Here is a 14891-nt window from a genome sequence, read left to right on the forward strand (position 1 = left end):
GGCAGGGGGGGGGGCGGCGGGGGGGGCCGGCGGGGCGGGGGCGGGGGGGGGCGGCGGCGGAAGGAAACGAGTGCCCCCACAGCACAGGCCCGCCCGCGGATCGGTGGGCCCCGATCGCGGGCCAGATCTCCCCGCGCCCCCCCCCCCCAGGACCCAGGAGCCCGCTCGTGCCGCCTTGTCCCGCCGGTAAGAGAGGTGGTTTAATCCACGCTGGCGGGACAGGTATCCTAGCAGCGGGACTTCGGCCCATCCGGGCCGGAGAATCGCGGGGGGGGGCCGCAAACCGGCACGGCGCGATTCCCACCCCCGACGATTCTCCGGTGCCGGAGAAATCGGCAACCGGCGGGGGCGGGACACACGCCAGCCCCCGGCGATTCTCCGACCCGGCGGGAGGTTGGAGAATCTCGCCCCAGATTCTTGCTCTTGTTTATACTTACTCTCGTTTTACTTCTTCTCTGGGAGACTCTTGGCTGAGAATTAAAGATGACGAGCGTGGCATGGTTGCTCAGTGGTTAGTACTGCTGCCTCACGACTCTGAGGACCCAGGTTTGATCCCGGTCCCGAGTCACTGTCATGTGAAGTTTGCACATTCTCCCTGTGTCTGCGTGGGTCTCACCCCCACAAACCCCCAAAAATATGTGCAGGATGGCTAGATTGGCCATGCTAAATTGCTCCTGAATTGGGGAAAAAAACAATTGGGTACTTTGTATTTTTTTTAAGTTTGGTTGTGCCAGATCCTAAATTTGCGATGGGAGTGCTGGAGGGTAAATCGGTGGTTTTGGTGAATGTTTATGCACCGAATTGGGAAGATGTAGACTTTATAAGATGGTGGTTGCTATCGCAGGCATGGACACATACCAGTTGAATATGGGGTGGGGAAAGACCTGAATACGGTCTTTTTATCTGAAAGAGGACCGCTCCAGGCCAAAGTCGCTTGCTTACCCCTTCGGGATGTGGTGAAGGTTTATGACACAGATGGGGAGGGGTGGGGCAGACGTATGGTGATTCTTGCATCCGGGGGAGGGGAATTTTCCTCCACACTGATTCATAATGTCTACTCGTGAATGGACATTTTTACGATGGAGAGGGCTCTGCTTCCGGGGATAAGGAAAATGGAGTACTCTGCGATTATAATTTCTGACCATGTTCTGCATCTGATGGATGTGGTTTTGGAGAGGGGGTTGACTTGACAGACAACTTGGGACTTTGGATGTGGGCTTTTAGCAGATCTGGGGGTTTTGCATAATGATAGCCAAGGTGTTGGGTGATTATGCACAATTCAACAGGAATGGGTGATGCGCAATCAATTACTCTCAAGATGCTTTAATCTGCTAGAACTCTTCCCCAGCAGCTTCGAAACAGAAAGTGAAGGCTGCTGGGACGGCACCGGTTCTTATACTCCGCCTCTCAGGGCGGAGCTATGTACATCAGCCAATGGTAGACTCCTGGGTCTAACCAATGGTCATCCACCTCTCAGGTACCGCAATACATGGTATTACCACATTCACCCCCTGTTAAAAAAGAGCCCGGCGGGGTGATGGCCAGCGTTAATATTCGCCTTTCGCATGGTATGACCAGGTATGGAGGTACCGTGATGTCGAGGGTATTAACAAAGTGTTCGTCGTGCAACAATCAGTCGATCGGGTGGCATGGTCGTCCTTCTGGAGCGTCTGGGCTTCGGCGGTGATTCTGATGGGGGTCCCGGCGGTTGCGACTCCGGGTGCGTGATATCGCCCTCCCAGGCAGCTTCATCACCCCTAGGTGGCGCTGTTGGGGCAAAAGGTGGACAGGGGGGGGAAAGCGCCTGTAGGGGACGTCGGTGTGTGTTTGGGCCTAGGCAGGGGTGGCGGGAGTACTGACCCTCCAGTTAGGTGCTGTGGGGAGGGTGGGGGTGGGGGCAATGGTTCGGGTGTGCGTAGGGTTCCGGCGGGCGCTAGGTCCCGAAGGGAGACCGTGTCTTGGCGGCTGTCAGGGAACGCTACGTAGGCGTACTGGGGGTTGGCGTGCAGCAGGTGGACCCTTTCGACCAACGGGTCCGACTTGTGCGCCCTCACATGTTTCCGAAGCAGGATGGTGTAGTGTTGGGTGTTCTGATGTACAGATGAACCAACACGGTTGTATTTGGTACAATGCTGTTTTAGTTCAACTTGTTATTTACAGTTCTGTCTTGATACTCTGCACGTGGTGACTCCCTGTGTGTGATGTTAATCAGGTCCTGTCCTTGTCCTGGTCTCCAGATCTACTGGCCACCAGGTGTCGTGTTTCTTCTCTTATACTGTCTCTGTCCTTGTCTATGATTGGTTGTCGTGTTGTGTGTGCTGATTTGTCTGTTGGTGTGTCTATCATGATGTGTGTGTTTGAATATCATGACATCCCTCCTTTTTTTACAAAATTATGTGCCTACGTGGTTATAAATACGAATGTGTCGTGAGTGCATCTAAAAGTGTGTGTGCGTGATATTTACAGCAGGTGCATGTGGCGTAACTATATACATGGGGCGATGTTGGGTGTGTCATGCTAACGAGGTTGTACCATAACAAAACAGGAAGACGAAAAACTTTGAAGTGTGGTCCGGTCAAACGATATCTGGAATGATAAAACAGTAACAAGTTACAATAAAATAGTGTTTCAACTTTAACGTGTGAACAGTCTCATAAGTCCAATCTAGTAGGTGTGCGACGAATTCGGGTTGACCGCCTCAAGGGTGGGTCGAGAACCACCAGCTGAGGTGCGAGCCTGGCCACGGGTGGCGATGGAAGGGGCATGATCTGTGGCTGCTCCACGAAGTCATCCTCGGGAACCAGTGGAGGACCCGGCGTGTGTGTACTGTTCGGTTGCGAGCGTGGAAGGCGGCGAAGGGCTCGCCGATTGCGGCGACGCACTGATCCATCCGGCATGCGTACCAGGAACGAGTGGGGAGCCACACGGCGGAGAACTTCGGCAGGTGCTGACCAGCCACCATTTGGCAGATGAATGCGGACTTTATCCCCGGAGGACAGTGGGGGGAAGATCAGTCGCCCTTGTATCGTACAGACTCTTCTGGCGATCACGCTGCAGTTGCATCTTGTGCAGTACCTTAGCATGGTCCGTTGTTGGTGTCAGGATGGAAGGCACAGTTGTCCTGAGGGTGCGACCCATCAGTAGCTGTGCTGGCGAGAGACCCGTGGCTAGCGGGGCCGATCGCTAGGCCAGCAGGGCGAGGTGAAAGTCCGATCCGGCAGCAGCAGCCTTGCAGAGGAGCCGCTTGGCAATGTGAACACCCTTTTCCGCCTTTCCATTTGACTGTGGATGTAGAGGGCTGGATGTTACGTGTGTGAAACCATATGATGCGGCAAAGGACGACCATTCACGGCTGGCGAAACAGGCCCATTGTCCGACATGACAGTCATCGGAATGCCGTGGCGAGCAAAGGTGTCCTTGCAGGCCCTGATGACTGCAGACGCCGTCAGATCGTGTAGGGGTATGACTTCTGGGTAATTGGAGAAGTAGTCTATGATGATAGTATAGTCCATGCCAAGCGCGTGAAATAGGTCGACACCCACCTTCGCCCAGGGGGACGTCACCAGCTCATGGGGCAGAAGCGTCTCAGGAGGTTGCGCCGGCTGAAACCTCTGGCAGGTTGTGCAATTGAGTACCATGTTGGCAATATCGTCATTAATGCCCGGCCAATATACCGCCTCTCGGGCCCTCCGTCTGCACTTCTCGACTCCCAAGTGGCCTTCGTGTATTTGATTGAGAATTATCTGGCGCATACTGTGCGGAATGACGATCCTGTCTAGCTTCAGAAGGATCCCATCAATGGTGGTTAGGTCATCTCGCACATTATAGAACTGCGGGCACTGCCCTTTGAGCCAACCTTCCGTCATGTGGCGCATCACTCGTTGTAGAAGGGGGTCGGCCACTTTCTCTGCGCGTATGCGGGCCAGACTGGGGTCGTTAGACGGCAGATTTGCCGCTGTCAAAGCCACGTGTGCCTCAACTTGACATACGAACCCCTCCGCATCTGGTGGTGTACTCACTGCTCGGGATAGGGTATCCGCCACGATGAGGTCCTTCCCTGGAGTGTAGATCAGTTGGAAATCATACCTCCTGAGTTTAAGTAAGATGGGCTGGAGGCGAGGGGTCATGTCGTTCAGGTCCTTGTTTATTATGTTGACCAGGGGGCGGTGGTCAGTTTCGACCGTGAATCGTGGAAGACCATATACATAATCGTGGAACTTGTCCAAACCAGTTAGCAAGCCCAGGCATTCTTTTTCAATTTGCGCATAGCGCTGTTCCGTAGGGGTCATGGCCCGTGATGCATAGGCAACCGGGGCCCATGACGACGTGTTATCTTTCTGCAGGAGCACTGCTCCAATACCAGATTGGCTGGCATCAGTTGAGATTTTGGTGGGACGAGACGTGTCGAAGAACGCCAACACTGGTGCCGTGGCAAGTTTGTGTTTGAGCTTCTCCCATTCCAGCTGGTGTGTATGTTGCCACTGGAACTCTGTAGATTTCTTTACGAGATGTCGCAGAGCCGTTGTGTGGGAAGCAAGGTTGGGAATGAATTTCCCGAGGAAGTTGACCATGCCCAGGAATCGTATTACAGCTTTCTTGTCGGCCGGCCGCGGCATGGCTGTGATGGCGCTTACCTTGTCCGCATCGGGACGGACCCCTGATTGGGAGATGTGGACCCCCAGGAACTTCAATTCGGTCTGGCCAAAGGCACACTTGGCGCGGTTGAGGCGCAGGCCATTGTTTCGTATGCGGGCGAAAACGCGTTGGAGACTATCTATGTGCTCCTGCGGAGTGGTGGACCAGATGATGATATCGTCCACATATACGCGTACACCTTCGATGCCTTCCAACATCTGCTCCATTATTCTGTGGAAGACCTCGGATGCCGAGATGATGCCAAATGGCATCCGGTTGTAGCAGAATCTGCCGAAAGGGGTGTTAAAAGTACATAGCTTTCGGCTGGACGGGTCCAGTTGGATCTGCCAAAATCCTTTGGAAGCATCCAGTTTGGTGAATATTTTGGCTTGGGCCATCTCACTGGTGATTTCCTCTCGTTTAGGTATGGGATAGTGTTCCCGCATAATGTTATTATTTAGGACTTTAGGGTCTATACAGGTGCGGAGCTCGCCAGAGAGCTTCTTGACACACACCATGGAGCTGACCCATGGCGTGGGCTCCGTGACCCTGGATAGGACCCCTTGGTCCTGGAGATCCTGCAACTGCAATTTGAGGCGGTCTTTAAGTGGCGCAGGAACCCTGCGAGGTGCGTGAACGACCGGGATGCCGTCCGGTTTGAGGCGAATTTTGTATGTGTATGGCAGTGTCCCCATGCCTTCAAATACCTCCTGGTTGTGAGCAAGGAGGAATTGGACATTTGCGTTGAAGTCAGCATCCAGGAAGTTGGATGTGTCGTCTGGAGAGAGAGACATAATTTGCTGTACAAGGTGAAGAGCCTTACATGCCTGTGCGCCCAGCAAGGAATCTTTCGATGAGCCAACAATTTCAAAGGGGAGTGTGGCCGTGTGCGTTTTGTGTGTCACCTGGAGCTGGCAAGATCCCATGGTCGGGATGACGTTCCCGTTATAGTCAACCATCTTGCACCGGGATGGCTGGATAGGTGGTTTGACCTTCATGGCATGGAATGCTGAATATGCTATGAGGTTGGCGGATGCGCCAGTGTCCAGGCGGAAAGTGATCTGCGATCAGTTGACCGTCAGGGTGGCACTCCATTCATCGGCCGGATTGACGGTGTTGACCCTGTTCACATCAATGACTGAAATCCGGAAGGCATCTTGGTCATCTGTGTCATTTGGCTGGATGTCCTGATGTACGGGCTGGACGGTCCTGACGTGTCTGCAAGGTTGTCGGAGATGTGTAGGATCCATCGGTTGAACCGCTCGACAGTAGGCAGCGTAGTGGCCCATCTTGCCACATCGTAGGCATTGTCGGTTTTTAGCAGGATATTGCCCTTTTAAATGTACAGCTCCACAGTTGCCGCAAGTCATGACATCACGGCGTTCGTTACGCCACTGCACATGCGCAGTTCGGTCTTGCATTGGGCGCGCCTGCGCAGTGCGTCCCTCAATGTTGCCGTTGGTTTTGGCGCGCACAAGCGCGGGAGACCGCGAAAAGCGTGGGAAACGGCCGCCCTCGTCCGGGCCGCGGGCCGGGAGATAATCAATTGCCTGGATGCGTTCGGCCTCGTGGGCGGCCTGGCTTGCCGATTCGACGGCTAGGGACCCCCTCCGTGCCGATTCGGTCGCCTGAAATTGAGCAAAAACGGCTGGTTGCATTTTCATGGAGGACACAAGCTTCCACCGCAGACGCTAAGGTCAGGCCTTTAATTTTAAGAAGCTGCTGGCGTAGGCCACTGGAGGCAACACCAAAAACAATCTGGTCCCGGATCATGGACTCTGAGGTGTTGCCGTAACCGCAGGACTGCGCGAGTATGCAGATGTGCATCAGAAAGGGTTGAAAGAGCTCATCCTTACCTTGCAGGCGTTGCTGAAAGATACACCTTTCAAAACTTTCATTCACTTCAACGTTAAAGTGCTGGTCGAGCTTGAGGAGGACCGTGTCATACTTGGATTGGTTCTCGCCAATGAGTTGAATACATCGATGGTGTGCTGACCTGCGGTGGTGAGGAGCATCGCAATCTTTGTTTCGTCCGAGGCACTCTGTTTCTCGTTGGCTCGCATGTACAGTTCAAATCGCTGCTTGAAAAGCTTCCAATTGGTGCCAAGGTTCCCAGCAACTAGCAACGGCTGCGGTTTGTTGGTGATGTCCATATCTCAGGATGGCAGGTTTGCCGGCAGGTATCGATCCACTCCTGTACCATGTAGTGTTGGGTGTTCTGATGTACAGATGAACCAACACGGTTGTATTTGGTACAACGCTGTTTTATTTCAACTTGTTATTTACAGTTCTGTCTTGATACTCTGCACGTGGTGACTCCCTGTGTGTGATGTTAATCAGGTCCTGTCCTTGTCCTGGTCTCCAGATCTACTGGCCACCAGGTGTCGTGGTTCTTCGCTTATACTGTCTCTGTCCTTGTCTATGATTGGTTGTCGTGTTGTGTGTGCTGATTTGTCTGGTGGTGTGTCTATCATGATGTGTGTATTTGAATATACTGACAGATGGGTCCGGGTGTCACTAGCCAGATTGGGAGCGAGGTCCCGGAGGAGGACTTCCTGGGGAAAACAAGGAGACGTCCATGAGGTGTCTGATTTGTGGTTGTACAGAGCAGTGACCGGATGGAGTGGAGGGCCACCGGGAGGACTTCCTGCCAGCGGGAGACTGGGAGATTCCTGGACCGTAGGGCCAGCAGGACGGTCTTCCAGACCATTCCGTTCTCCCTCTCTACCTGCCCGTTTCCCCGGGGGTTGTAACTTGTCGTCCTGCTCGAGGCGATGCCCTTGCTGAGCAGGAATTGACGCAGTTCGTCGCTCATAAAGGAGGACTCCCTATCACTGTGAATGTATGCGGGGAAACCGAACAGTGTAAAAATCCCCTGGAGGGCCTTGATGACAGTCGTTGTGGTCATGTCTGGGCAGGGGATGGCGAATGGGAACCGGGAGTACTCGTCAACCACGTTAAGGAAGTACGTGTTGCGGTCGGTGGAGGGGAGGGGGCCTTTGAAATCCATGCTGAGGCGTTCAAAAGGACGGGAAGCCTTTATCAGGTGCGCCCTCTCTGGCCGGTAGAAGTGCGGTTTGCACTCCGCGCAGATTTGGCAGTCCCCGGTGACAGTCCTGACCTCCTCGATGGAGTAGGGCAGGTTGCGGGTCTTAATAAAATGGAAAAAACAACTGACCCCCGGGTGGCAGAGGTCCTCGTGGAGGGATCGGAGGCAGTCCACTTGTGCAGTGGCACAAGTGCCGCGGGACAGGGCAGCAGGAGGCTCGTTCAGCTTCCCTGGACGGTACAAGATCTCGTAGTTGAAGGTGGGGAGTTCTATCCTCCACCGCAAGATCTTGACATTTTTATCTTGCCCCGCTGTGCATTATCAAACATGAAAGCAACCGACCGTTGGTCAGTGAGGAGAGTGAATCTCCTGCCGGCCAGGTAATGCCTCCAGTGTCGCACAGCTTCCACTATGGCCTGAGCCTCCTTTTCGACCGAGGAGTGGCGAATTTCGGAAGCATGGAGGGTACAGGAAAAGAAAGCCGCAGGTCTGCCCGCTTGGTTGAGGGTGGCCGCCAGAGCTACGTCGGACGCATCGCTCTCGACCTGGAAGGGGAGGGACTCGTTGATGGCGTGCATCGTGGCTTTTGCAATGTCTGCATTGATGCAGCTGAAGGCCTCGCGGGCCTCCGTCGACAGGGGGAAGGTCGTGGACTGGATCAGGGGTCGGGCTTTGTCGGCGCAGTTGGGAACCCACTGTGCGTAATAGCTGAAGAACCCGAGGCAGCGCTTTAGGGCCTTGGGGCAGTAAGGGAGGGGGAACTCCATGAGGGAGCGCATGCGCTCAGGGTCGGGGCCTATGACTCCACTTCGCACTACGTAGCCTAGAATGGCTAGACGGTCGGTGCTAAACACGCATTTATCCTTATTGTATGTCAGGTTAAGGATTTTCGCGGTCTGGAGAAATTTGCGGAGTTTGGTGTCGTGGTCCTGCTGGTCATGGCCGCAGATGGTGACGTTATCCAGATACGGGAACGTAGTGCGTAAGCCGTACCGGTCAACCATTCGGTCCATCTCTCGCTGGAAGACCGAGACCCCGTTCGTGACACCGAAGGGAACCCTTAAAAAGTGATAGAGCCGCCCATCTGCTTCAAAGGCAGTGTACTGGCGGTCACCATTACGGAGGGGTAGCTGGTGGTAGGCAGACTTGAGATCCACCGTGGAGAAAACCTTGTATTGCGCGATCCTGTTCACAAGGTCGGCTATACGGGGGAGAGGGTACGCATCCAGCTGCGTAAACCTGTTGATGGTCTGACTGGAGTCAAAGCTTTCCGTGCTCCCAGAGTCAATCAAGCACGACGTCTTGTGGCTGTTGATGGAGATCGTTGTAGCTGTTGCAAGCGTCCGAGGCCGACTCTGGTCCAGAGTCACCGAGGCCAGCTGAAGTAATTGAGAGTTCTGGTCGGGCAGCATGTAGTCGGCTGTGCTGGGGCCTGGTGCCCCATCCAAGATGGCGGCACCCATGGGTCGCACATGGTGTCCGGGGATGAAGAAGATGGCGGCGGCGAGGGACAAAATGGCGGCGCCCACCCGTCCAGCATGGTGTCCGGGGGGGCAAGATGGCCACGCCCGCGGGTCGCACGTGGCCTTAGGATAGGGGGGTGGCGGTGAGCGCCGGGCGGTCGGGGCCTGAAAGGGTTGGTTGCCGATAGGGTGGCGGTGAGCGCTGGGCGGTCGGGGCCTGAAAGGGGGGTTGCCGATAGTCGCTGGAGACCGCGGCCACGGTGCAGGCCTGGCAGACCCCCACATAGTGGCCCTTCTTGCCGCACCCTTTGCAGGTGGCAGTGCGGGCCGGGCAGCGCGGGCGGGGATGATTCGCCTGCCCGCAGAAGAAACAACGAGGCGTTAGCGGGCCGCCTCGCCGTGCAGGCTTGCAGGGTCAGGGGAAAGGTCTGAGGGGCTGCCGCTACGGGGTGCCACGCAGCCCCGGGGGCCGCCGCGCGATCGGGTGCAAAGTACAGCGCGTTTTTATAGGCAACGTCCATGGACCCTGCCAGGGCCCGTGCCTCCATAAGTCCCAGAGTGTCCATTTCTAGGAGCCTTCGGCGGATATCGGGGGAGGTCATACCTGCCACGAAAGCATCCCTGATCAAACCTTCCGTGTGCTCGCTCCCCGAAACCAGCCACAGTTTCGGCCCAGCACCCGGTAGAAGTCTTCCAACATTTCCTCAGGGCTTTGCCTCCTAGTCTCCATCAGGTGACGAGCGTAGACCTGGTTCACAGGGCGGATATAATGTCCTTCTAGCAGCTCGATCGCGGCAGCATAATTCTCCGCCTCCTCGATAAAAGGGTAGATCCCAGGGCTGACCCGTGAGCGTAGGAGATGCATCTTTTGTCCTTCCGTGGGGGTGTCGGCGGCCGTGTCGAGGTAGCCCTTAAAGCACGCCAGCCAATGTTTGAAGATAGCAACAGAGTTGTCCGCGTGGGGGCTGAGCTGAAGGCACTCCGGTTTGATACGGAGATCCATCCTTCCAACTGAAGTTGTAGCAGATTAAATTGATGCGCAATCAATTACTCTCAAGACGAAGTGATTCATAACTGAAGGCTTTAATCTGCTAGAACTCTTCCCCAGCAGCTTCGATACAGAAAGTAAAGGCCGCTGGGACGGCACCGGTTCTTATACTCCGCCTCTCAGGGCAGAGCTACATACATCAGCCAATGGTAGACTCCTGGGTCTAACCAATGGCCATCCACCTCTCGGGTACCGCAGTACCTGGTATAACCACAATGGGGAGGTTTCGCTCTCGCTGTTGTGGGAAGCCCTAGAGGTGGTGGTGAGAGGGGATGCAATTGCATATAAGGTGCAGGTGTATATGGAAGCGAGGGGAAAACGCCAGCAGTTGATAGATGAGATATTGAAGGTGGATAGGAAGTATTTGGAGGACCCTACCCCAGAGCTTTTGGTGAACAGGAAGCTGTACCAGGCGCAATTTGACCTGCATGTCCACGGTTAAGGCCGCGCGGCAGTTCAGACGGGCGGGGTGGGCAGTCTGAGTATGGGGAGAAGGCCAGCAGGCTGCTGGCATGCCAGCTGAAGCGGCATCCCGGGAAATCATTCAGATACAGGAGAGGGCGTTGAGTTGGTTTCGGCCCCAGCGGAGGTGAATAGAGTGTTTGAGGCGTTTTACAAAATGTTTTACAGCTCTGAACCTCTGGTGGACGATTCGGCCATGTTTGATTTTTTTTTTAAGGAGTTGAAGTGTCCAAAGGAGGAGGAGGTCCAGGAGGTTTAGAAGCAGCCGCTGGGGGCAGAGGAAGTCAGGAAGGCAATTGGGAATATGCAGGCGCGAAAGGAACCTGGGCCGGATGGTTTCTCGGTGGAATTTTATAAAACATTCACAAACAGGTTGGTCCCGCTGCTGGTGGAAGCATTTGAAGGTGTGGTGGCTCGAAGAATCTTCCTGGAAATGATGAATCAGACCTCCATTTCACTCCTTTTGAAGGATAGAGAGCCAGTGGAATGTGGGTCATACCAACCAATTCTATTATTGAACATGTGTTATAACTTGCCTGCTTACCATTGGCTGCGGACTAATGACAATCCCACAATCCTGTGGGAGTATGAGCTTCCCCAATGAGGGGGGCGGAGAAACCATTAGTAAACTCCAAGTATAAATAAAGCTGGCCAGTTTGGAACCAGCAGGAAGGAGTGTGCAGCAAGGGTTAAAGAGAATAGCTGTCGGACTTCCGGGTGCGGCGATGACCAGCTGAGTCGCACGTTTCGGCAGCTCCCGGTGAAACGGACTTTTGGGCTCTTGATAGGAGCCCCAACAGCAATTTTGACGGCTAAAAACACTGTGCGGTAAACCAGAAGGGAATCCCCCCTGGACACGGATGAAAAAAGGAGGAGAAAGTGGCCGGATTGCAGTGGATCCTTTAGAACAGCGGCAAGGAAGGCAAGCAAAAACCAAGATGGCGTCGGAAGGTGGCAGTTTAACATGGGGCCCTGAACAACAAGAGTTCTTGAAATGCTGTGTGGAAGAGCTCAAAAAGGAAATGAAGAAAGAGCTGTTGGCCCCGATATTACAGGCGATTGAAGGGCTAAAGGAGGAACAAAAAACCCAGGAGCGGGAGCTTCGGGTCGTGAAGGCAAAGGCAGCCGAGAATGAGGACGACATACAGGGCCTGGTGGTAAAGACGGAGACGCATGAGGCACATCAGAAACGATGTGTGGAAAGGTTAGAGGCACTGGAGAACAACGCAAGGAGGAACAACCTGAGGATTCTTGGTCTTCCTGAAGGTGTGGAGGGAGCGGACGTCGGGGCATATGTGAGCACGATGCTGCACTCGTTAATGGGAGCGGAGGCCCCGGCGGGTCCGTTGGAGGTGGAGGGAGCATACCGAGTGATGGCGCGAGGGCCGAGAGCAGGAGAAATTCCCAGAGCCATAGTGGTGAGATTCCTCCGTTTTAAGGATAGAGAAATGGTCCTTAGATGGGCAAAGAAAACTCGGAGCAGTAAATGGGAGAACGCGGTGATCCGCGTTTATCAAGACTGGAGTGCGGAGGTGGCGAGAAGGAGGGCGAGCTTTAATCGGGCCAAGGCGGTGCTTCATAAAAAGAAGATAACATTTGGAATGCTGCAACCGGCAAGACTGTGGGTCACATAACGAGGGAGGCACCACTACTTTGAGACGGCGGATGAAACGTGGACTTTTATTGTGGAAGAAAAACTGGAATGAGCGGGTTATTAAAAAGAACGTTTGAACAAAGTGGTGGGGCGAATGTGGGGGGCAAAGAGGAGGGTTAAAAAGGGGGGAAAGAGGAGTTTTATGTACTAATCCTGCGATGTGGTAACTTTTCTCTCTCCCACAGGTAGTGATGGGGGGAGGAGGGGAGGTGGAGGAGATGGGGCGTTGGCCATTGGGGGCGGGGCCAAGGGAGAAGCGCGGGCTTGGTTCCCGCGCTATGATAATCATGGCGGGAATAGAGAAGCAGGAAGGAGGGGGCGTCGCACGGTGCGAGCCGAGATCACGGGGGGAAGCCGAGGTCGGCCAGAGTTTGCTGACTTCTGGGAGCAACATGGGGGGAGTAATTACGCTAGCGGGGGATCTAGCGGGGGGGGTGGGAGGGGGGAATTACTGGGTTACTGCTGCTGGGGAGAGGGGGGAGCTGATATGGGAGGGGATAGGCGGGGGGGCACCGCCTGGGGGAGATACAGCTGCGTGGGAACCGGGTGAGGAGCTGGAAAAAGGTGATGGCTAATCGACAAGGGGGGGGGGGGTAGGAAGCCCCCCAACCCGGCTGATCACGTGGAACGTGAGAGGGCTGAACGGGCCGATAAAGAGGGCACGGGTACTCGCACACCTTAAGAAACTTAAGGCAGATGTGGTTATGTTACAGGAAACGCACCTGAAACTGATAGACCAGGTTAGGCTACGCAAAGGATGGGTGGGGCAGGTGTTCCATTGGGGCTAGATGCGAAAAACAGGGGGGTGGCTATATTAGTGGGGAAGCGGGTAATGTTCGAGGCAAAGACTATAGTGGCGGATAACGGGGGCAGATACGTGATGGTGAGTGGCAAACTACAGGGGGAGACGGTGGTTTTGGTAAACGTATATGCCCCGAACTGGGATGATGCCAATTTTATGAGGCGGATGCTAGGACGCATTCCGGACCTAGAGATGGGAAAGCTGATAATGGGGGGAGATTTTAATACGGTGTTGGAACCAGGGCTGGATAGGTCGAAGTCCAGGACTGGAAGGAGGCCGGCAGCAGCCAAGGTACTTAAAGATTTTATGGAGCAGATGGGAGGTGTAGACCCGTGGAGATTTAGCAGACCTAGGAGTAAGGAGTTCTCGTTTTTCTCCTATGTCCATAAAGTCTACTCGCGAATAGACTTTTTTGTGCTGGGAAGGGCGTTGATCCCGAAGGTGAGGGGAACGGAGTATACGGCTATAGTCATTTCGGATCACGCTCCACACTGGGTAGACTTGGAGATAGGGGAGGAAACAGGAGGGCGCCCACCCTGGAGAATGGACATGGGACTAATGGCAGATGAGGGGGTGTGTCTAAGGGTGAGGGGGTGCATTGAAAAGTACTTGCAACTCAATGATAATGGGGAGGTCCAGGTGGGAGTGGTCTGGGAGGCGTTGAAGGCGGTGGTTAGAGGGGAGCTGATATCAATAAGGGCACATAAAGGGAAGCAGGAGAGTAAGGAACGGGAGCGGTTGCTGCAAGAACTTTTGAGGGTGGACAGACAATATGCGGAAGTACCGGAGGAGGGACTGTACAGGGAAAGGCAAAGGCTACATGTAGAATTTGACTTGCTGACTACGGGCACTGCAGAGGCACAATGGAGGAAGGCACAGGGTGTACAGTACGAATATGGGGAGAAGGCGAGCAGGTTGCTGGCACACCAATTGAGGAAAAGGGGAGCAGCGAGGGAAATAGGGGGAGTGAGGGATGAGGAAGGAGAGATGGAGCGGGGAGCAGAGAGAGTGAATGGAGTGTTCAAGACATTTTATAAAAAATTATATGAAGCTCAACCCCCGGATGGGAGGGAGAGAATGATGGGCTTCTTGGATCGGCTGGAATTTCCCAAGGTGGAAGAGCAGGAAAGGGTGGGACTGGGAGCACAGATCGAGGTAGAAGAAGTGGTGAAAGGAATTAGGAGCATGCAGGCGGGAAAGGCCCCGGGACCGGATGGATTCCCAGTCGAATTCTATAGAAAATATGTGGACTTGCTCGCCCCGGTATTGACGAGGAGCTTTAATGAGGCAAAGGAAAGGGGACAACTGCCCCCGACTATGTCTGAAGCAACGATATCGCTTCTCTTAAAGAAGGAAAAGGACCCGCTACAATGCGGGTCCTATAGACCTATTTCCCTCCTAAATGTAGATGCCAAGATCCTGGCCAAGGTAATGGCAATGAGAATAGAGGAATGTGTCCCGGGGGTGGTCCACGAGGACCAAACTGGGTTTGTGAAGGGGAGACAGCTGAACACGAATATACGGAGGCTGTTAGGGGTAATGATGATGGCCCCACCAGAGGGGGAAACGGAGATAGTAGTGGCAATGGATGCCGAGAAAGCATTTGATAGAGTGGAGTGGGATTATTTGTGGGAGGTGTTGAGGAGATTTGGTTTTGGGGAGGGGTATGTTAGATGGGTGCAGCTGTTGTATAGGGCCCCAATGGCGAGCGTGGTCACGAATGGACGGGGATCTGCATATTTTCGGCTCCATAGAGGGACAAGGCAGGGATGCCCTCT

The sequence above is a fragment of the Scyliorhinus torazame genome, chromosome 2 (genome assembly GCF_047496885.1).
Source record: "Scyliorhinus torazame isolate Kashiwa2021f chromosome 2, sScyTor2.1, whole genome shotgun sequence".
NCBI lineage: Eukaryota > Metazoa > Chordata > Chondrichthyes > Carcharhiniformes > Scyliorhinidae > Scyliorhinus > Scyliorhinus torazame.